Source organism: Rattus norvegicus, chromosome 13, assembly GCF_021556685.1.
Source record: "Rattus norvegicus strain SHRSP/BbbUtx chromosome 13, alternate assembly SHRSP_T2T, whole genome shotgun sequence".
NCBI classification, from domain to species: Eukaryota; Metazoa; Chordata; class Mammalia; order Rodentia; family Muridae; genus Rattus; species Rattus norvegicus.
In genome coordinates this window covers 88,604,813-88,612,801 of record NC_141546.1, presented here as the reverse complement: position 1 = coordinate 88,612,801, position 7,989 = coordinate 88,604,813, and positions in this window count along the sequence as shown.

Sequence of the window (7,989 nt, the reverse complement as noted above, 5' to 3'; positions counted from 1 at the left end):
GTGTATCTCTGTGTATATATGTATTTTTGGCTGTTTTTCTGCTTGTTTCTTTTTACATATTGTCATTATATGCTTGTCTGTGTTCTAATGAAAGGGAAAAGGTATGGTTCTGGTGGGTGAGGAACTGAGGAAGATTTGAGAGAATTTGGGGAAGGTACATTGTAATGAGAATATGTTGTATGGAAAAACTATTTCCATGTAAAATAAAAAGAGAATAAATTTTTAAAAAGTCCTTCTAAGCAGTACATCATTAGCACCGGCACTAAGGCAACCAAGAATCAATAAATGGCACCATGTGAAGTTGGAATTCCTCTGTATGGCAAAGGATGGCATCATTCAAGCAAAGCAGCAGTGTAAACACTGCTGGGACCAGATCTTTACCAACTATACTTCTGATAGAGGGCTACTATCCAAAATACATGAACTCAAAGAACTAGATAATCAATAAAACAAATATCCCAATTACAAAGTGGGGGTGCAGATCTGAACAGAGAATTCAGGAAACTCAAATGGCCACGAAGCACTTAAATATTCAAAATCCTTAAGCCACCAGAGAAATGCAAATCAAACCTTTTCCATATTTCATCTTATACCTGTCCAAATGACTAATTTCAGTAAAATAAGTGACAGCTCTTCCTCCAAGGGTTGAGTTAGGGAAAGAGTTATCTATTGCTGGTGGGAGCAGAAACTTAAATAGCTTATCTCGATCTCCTTTAAACATTTGCAGCACAATTTACACTTTTTGCTGTTATATCCGAGAACCCTTTTCCAGATTCAAGTCCATAATATTGCATCCTTTGCTTTCTCTAGAAAGTTTGATGATTAGTCTTTTTCCATTTATTATTCGGTGACATATGGTCTCATTGTGTAACTCTGTATGCCCTGGAACTTACTATGCAGAGTAGACTCACAAACTCACAGGTACCACCTGCTACCCTGCATGGTGCAGATAGGCAATGCTCGATTCTTATCTTACATCAGGTCAAAATATATATTGAAAGAAACTAAAGACCTAAACAACTTTTTTGGTCTCTCAGGTTCCACTCTCAATCTCAAATCTTTTTTTCCTGATAATTATTGCCATATAATGTATGTGTACATATATGTGTGTGTGTACGTATAGACATATGATTGTATATTTTGCCTTAAATCCAAAAACTGAAGACCGATTTCTCCCATGATATTCATGCCACTACTGTACCACAGTGCACGTCTTGCAAAACTTACCGTGGTTGTGAACTGCATCATATGATGAATACCAACGTCACCTTGCATGTAAGTTCCCCATGACTAAGTCTTTATTTCTTAACATATAATTGACTGCTTTATTTTGGTCTGAGATATCTGTATGACAGGAAAAATTTCCAAATATTTATCCAATCCCTACAAATCAAGAAAAATGCATTTTTAGCATTCTTTTGCTTTGTTTTAAAAATACCTTCTGCACAGTGGATTTAGGAACACTGCTATGAACTATCTAGTTCAATGAGAGAGATTTGTGTGCTGCAGCTAAATGACTATGCAATGAAGTAGCTATGAAAAGTAAAAATGGGATGACTCAACCTCATTCTTGCTTGCTTGTTTGTTTGGTTGGTTGGTTGGTTGATTGGTTGGCTTTTGAGACAAGGTCTAACTATGTAACTCTATCAACGCTGGAACTCATTGTGTAGACTAGCCTAGACTCACACTCACAGGGATAGTCCTGCTCTAGCACGAAGGTGCTGAGATAAAGGTGTGTACCACTGCACCAAACTTTTGCCGTAGGTTCTTGACCCTTTCGTTTCTGAGTTAGGTCATTCTCCTACCTCTCTTTGACTACATCAATGGTCTACTCTACAGAATGCATCCCATCCACATCTCAAGGCTACAAAAGAGAAACTTGGATAGACACAGGTATCTATGGCTTCCAAGCACATCTTCTGTGCTTCTCTTTAACTTGTTCTTTATTCAATAGTCTTTAGATGGCTCAAATCAATCTTTAAACCATTTCATATGTGGCCCATGTCAAGAGACCTAAACCTAAGGGTCCTGTGTTTACACAAGATCTAGGAGTCTTTATATTCAGACCCTGCAGAAGAGCTACGACCGTGAGTGTGTACTTGATGCTGCCCCTTACTACCGCTGTCAAACACAAAGGAACACAAAACCTGCTAAGGACCAGATCTTCAAACGCATCTCATATATTGCAGTTCCATGTCAAATGGTTATAGTGGTCCAAAATTTTTATTCCAGAAATTATCCACTAGTCAACATGGAAAAACTGTTAGGAAAATGTTTTTAGTCCCTGATGCTTCCAGAGTCTAAGAAAATCTACATACTTTTCAGGGATTGAAGCCATGATTACAGAGGTCTCAAGCTGACCTACCTATCCACAAATAATGCAGAAACACTAAGAGATTATTTTCACTTCTGTAGTCTAGAAGACAGCAAATGCCGATCTGCTATATTTTTACTTGCGATTGGATTTGTATATTATAGTGACATCATACTCTGAAAATCCACAGTTTCCAGCAGTGAATAAGAAAGTGCATCAGAAAGTGCTTTAAAGAAAATCAATTCCAATTAAGATTGTCTTCTTTCTTGTAAATGCATTCAAATACTAATGGTAATAGTCAGCTTACTAATTGTATTTCTGTCATCTCTTAGGTTCCATAATGTGAGAGGAAGGTGGGATGAATGACTAACCTATTTTTCATGAGATATAATGTAACTTAATGGAATGTAGACTCCTAGTCATCTGCCTATAAGTCTGTTAGCTAAGAACATTTCTGAACTTGTACCTGTTAAGATTTTTCAGAATGACTACTGAGTACAGCTGAGTATCCTTGTGACTATTTTCCTGGCTAAGTCAAAATCTGTGACTAACAGGTAACATAGTCCTTACTGATTAGTCACTGCCAACTCGAGGAGATCACTCAGAGACACACAGAAGAGCTCATACAGAGAAGATTATTTAACCAGTGTCATTTTCCTACCATTTTCATGAATTCTTAATTTGCTGTGCATCTGATAAGATAACACTTTCACCTATCTTCCTACTCAAAGCAGACAAGTTCTGTTTCTTGCTTTATTGAAGACCTAGGACCTGGATCAAGAATCACTGAAGAAATTTCCAGCCTGGTGAGTCCTGTGCCTATTGTATGGAGAGCAGGTGGCTCTGTGGAAGCCACAGGAGTGCCAGGATCAGTGTTGGTTCTTCCAAGTAGAGTAGAAAAGCAGGACTGGTTCTAGTAGTTCTCATCTGCATCTGCAGTAAACTCTTCACTCAAAATGATAGGCATTTTATTGTATCGCTCTCTGGTTGAGTCCTGAGCAAAGAGAAATTCATTTTGACTCTTACAGATCGTAAAATAAATTATCTGTTATAATTCTAAACAGGTAGAAAAGTAGAAGCCTGGCTATTCTGTTTGAAAAGTGCATAGGAAATTTGGTGGTTGTGTGGAGTGTGGCTGAAAGAAAAGGAAGGGACATGAGCTCCCATGAAATGTTATGGAGAGAACAGCATGATGGATTTAAAACTGTGCTTAGTATTATGTCCATGTCAAAAAGCATGTGCATTGATGAACATATACCAGAGATAATTTCTCAGATTCATGAACATATGCTGTCTTAATGATTTTATGTGGATAGTTAACATTCTCTTTCACTCTCTTCTATATCAGTTAAATGAGCAGCGTTTGACCCACTGTGAGATGTTCCATCATTTTGAAACTTTACTGGTTTTATAGGTTTTTTTATTTACATTTTGTGATGTTAAAATGATGGACAAAAGGCTATAAGAAAATATGATGCAACACTATTGTTGGATATGTTCATTGCCAAATCTGCAAAAATATGAAAACATTATTTTGTCTTATTAATAGTAGTTTTTTTTTATCTGGGGACCGAACCCAGGCCTTACACTTGCTAGGCAAGCGCTCTACCACTGAGCTATATCCCCAACCCCTAATAGTAGGTTTTAATTTAAGTTATTGAAACACGCACACTTATTTCCTTTAGGTATTGTACAAAGAAACTTGTGTTTAGTTTTTCCTTGGTAGATAAAAGGAAGATTTCATCAGAAATTCATTTTTTAGAGTATTTGAAAGGCTTTAGGCAAAAACCCTGGTATAGGACTTCAGTAGGCTAGAGCTTAAATTTTAATTAATTAATTAATTAATTAACTAGTTAGTTTCTTTGTTTGTTTTTACACCCCAGATTTTATTCTCCTTCTGGTCCACCTCCCACTGTTCCACATCCCTTACCTCATCCCTGACCCTCTGTCTCCACAAGGATGCCTCCACCACATCTACTCCACCCACCCCACAAGACCTCTAAACTCCCTGGTGCCTCCAGTCTTTTGAGGGATATGTGTATATTCTCTGACTGAACCCAGACCTGGTAGTCTTCTGCTGTACATGAGTTGGGGGCCTCATATCAGCTGGTGTAGGCTGCCTGGTTGGTAATTCAGTACCTGAGAGATCTCGGGGGTCCAGGTTAATTGAGACTGCTGGTCCTTTTACAGGGTCACCCTCCTCCTCAGCTCCCTCCAGCTTTTCCCTAATTCAACCACAGGGTTCAGCAGCTTCTGTTCATTGGTTGGGTGCAAATATCTGCATCTGACTCTTTCAGCTGTATGTTGGGTTTTTCAGAGGACAGTCATGATACCTTCCTTTGTGTGAGCGCTCCATAGCCTCAGGAATGGTGTCTGGCAATAATATTTTACATGTTGATTTGAGAATTTTACCCCATTAGATCAATCTTGCTAAATTTATTAGATTGACAAAATTTCTAAATACTGATAAATCTACCACAACATTAGGAGTCTGTGGTTTATTTTTCAAAATCACAGATATGTATGCTCACACATGCACACTGAATGTATACTGTGTTTGAACATGAGAAAACACATGTGCATATGGAATGAAACATAGTCCATGATATTGTTTATAGAGCTTTGAAGGACAAAAGCTATAAGAAAATATGACACAACACTATTATTAGATATGTTCATGTCTGCAAAAATATGAAAACATATTATTTTGTGTCATTAATAGTAGTTTTTATTTTTAAGTTATTGAAACACACGCACTTTTTTTCCTTTAGGTATTGTACAAAGTAACTTGTTTTTAATTTTTCCACCACTAAGAAACCTTTTGCTAAAACTGTCTTAAATAGGGCCACACAGATGACCCCGTGGTTAAGAGTACTGACTGCTCTTCCAGAGGCCCTGAGTCCAACCCACGGTGAACTCACAGCAACCACACCATGGCTCACAACCATCTGTAGTGAGATCTGATGCCCTCATCTGGTGTGCCGGAAGACAGCGACAATGTACTTATGTAGAATAAATAAACAAATCTTTTAAAAATCTTTTCTTAAATAAAAATTGACAGTAGTTGTTACTTGACCTGCAGGGTCATTCATGAACAAGCTGATAACATTTTTCTTGCTTCTGTTAGTCTCACTTCACTTTATGATATCTTTCTTACATTTCGAGAAAAATACTAGTTATCTTTAGGTCTTCTTTAATTTGTCCCTGAATAATGTTGCAGTATTTTCTTTTTATTCTCTCTGTGATCAGGGCTTTAAATTTGGGGGTAAACAAATATTTTAATTAATACATTAAAACTTTAATAGAATGAAGTTCATACTTTTTTGAGGATGTGATACATGAGTTCTGTATCTGTATCTCCATTCTTTCTACCCCTTAACTGTTCTTGTGTCACCTACATTCCCCCTCAAATACATCACACACACACACACACACACACACACACACACACATACACACACACACACATATATATATAATATTAATGTATGTGTTGTTTGTATGTATATATGATTAGGGATAACCACATTGTATTTAATATAATCTGGCAGGAGGCTAGGCTTAACACTGAAAAGATTGATGCTACTTTTCTTAATAGCCATTAATTCCTGTAGCTCTTCATCTGGAGATAAGGTGTTTGAGATTTCTGTCATCCAGGTTGGCATGTGAACTCATGTGACCATTGTGAATGTCTTATTTAGGCAGCCATATTACTCATTTTTTATGAATGCAGCTGTCTGCCATATATAAAGACAACACTAAACAACCCTGGCATCTGGCTTTTACATTCTTCTTCTACCATTCCCTTTATGCTCATGAGCCTTGAGTGCAGAATTTGTATTATAAATGTATCAATTAGGGATGGCCACATAGTTTTTTGCCCTATTAATTTTTATCAGTTGTGGATTTATGTGAATTTTCATCTGCTGCCAAAAGTAGCTACTTTGAAGAAGGATAAGAGCTACTCTTATCTGTAGGGTTAAGGATGGATATTTAGAATGAAATGCAGTTGGCAATTATACTGGTTTAGTAAAAAAAGAGTGGCTGTTCTCCCTTTCTCTAGGGACCATTACCTCACCAGTCAGTAGCTGTCTAGGTTTTCTGTACTATGTATAAATGTCCTCCAACTAAACAGTTGAACAGTTGTTGATTACCTCCAAAATATAAGGACAGCTATTGTCCCATTGGGCATATCTTTCTGCGATGGGCATTGCTGTTGTTTATAGTCTTTACTGCTAAGAAGGAGAAGGAATTGATTGCCTTTCTCCTTTGGCAACTTGCATATCACTTTTCAATACACAGAAAGCTAGTCCACAAACTCTTCAAATGTTATAACTCTAGGTATCTAGACTCGAATACAAAATCACAAATATGAACAAGTAGGAGAATATGACTCTTCCAGCACACAACGATCTGTAATGGACCCAGAGAAAAGCAATTTAGCTGAAGCATGAAGCAAAGACTTTAAAATTGCAATTTTTAAATATGCTTGGGAATATGAAAATATTCTTTATAAAGATGTTGAAAATACAAAGAAATAAATGAAATCATGAAAACAATCCAAAACATGAAAGTAGAATTTAACAAAGGTACAGAATCACTAAGAAAACCCAAAATTAAATAAAACCAGAAATGAAAAAACTTAGGAAGTCGAACAAATACCTCAAACGTAGGTCATTCCAACAGATTAAAAGATATGGAAGAAAGTATTTCAGATCTTGAAGACAAATAGAAAATGTGGACATCTTGTCTTAGTCAAAGAGAACATTAAATGCAGAAACAAACACAACTGAAAGTTGTACTTAACCCAGCTATCTGCAATCAGTGTCCAGTACACTTATGACCCACATTCCATCCCAGAAGTGCACTTGTCCTCTGAACTATCCTAGTTACAGAGCACTGTATTAAGTGGTTGGGGGAGCATGATTGTGCTGTAGTGGGTGTATAACCATGAAGCAAGAAAGAGAACATGAACAGGAAGGAAGAAGTCATAAGAGAGGGCAAAAATGGTAAGGGTAGGTAAATACATGTAATTAGAAAGCAGAAGTGGGGACAATCTTGAATAAAAAAGAGGAACCCAGCAAGACCTGGTAGGAGGTCACAAAGAAGATGTCAGGAAGGGAAATAACGAGAGCAAAATATTTAAAGCATATTTACAGGGTGAAGTTTGTAATCTTTGTTAGGGTAGCTGGAAGGTAGATAGTAAAGTTATCTGAAGATGCACTGTCATTGCAGGGAAAGTTAGAGAGCAAAGACCTTCTGTGAAAAAGAACTAAAGAAAGAAGTACCAATGATCTCTGTGACTTTGGAACTAACTATCCAGATATAAAACAGAAAAATTTATTTTTTTCTTTTTAAATGGGAAAACACAATCAAAGTCTGTTCCTACACAAACAGACATGCTGTCTGAGGGAGTATCTGACCTTAACTCAATGTCATATCCCTACACAGATTTGCTGAGGGTCAATATTGGACCCCTCCCAGCCATCTATCCACACTTGTAGCAGATCAACTTTAGGCCTCTACCGAACCTGTAAGTCAACTCAGACCCCTGCCAGGAATTTACCAAAGTGGCCCAGCCATTCCTCATCAACTGTAGTAATTTGCTATTCCCTTTGTGCTGTCTTCATAATATAACCACAATGGTCATAATCTTGAAAGAACTTCTCTAACCT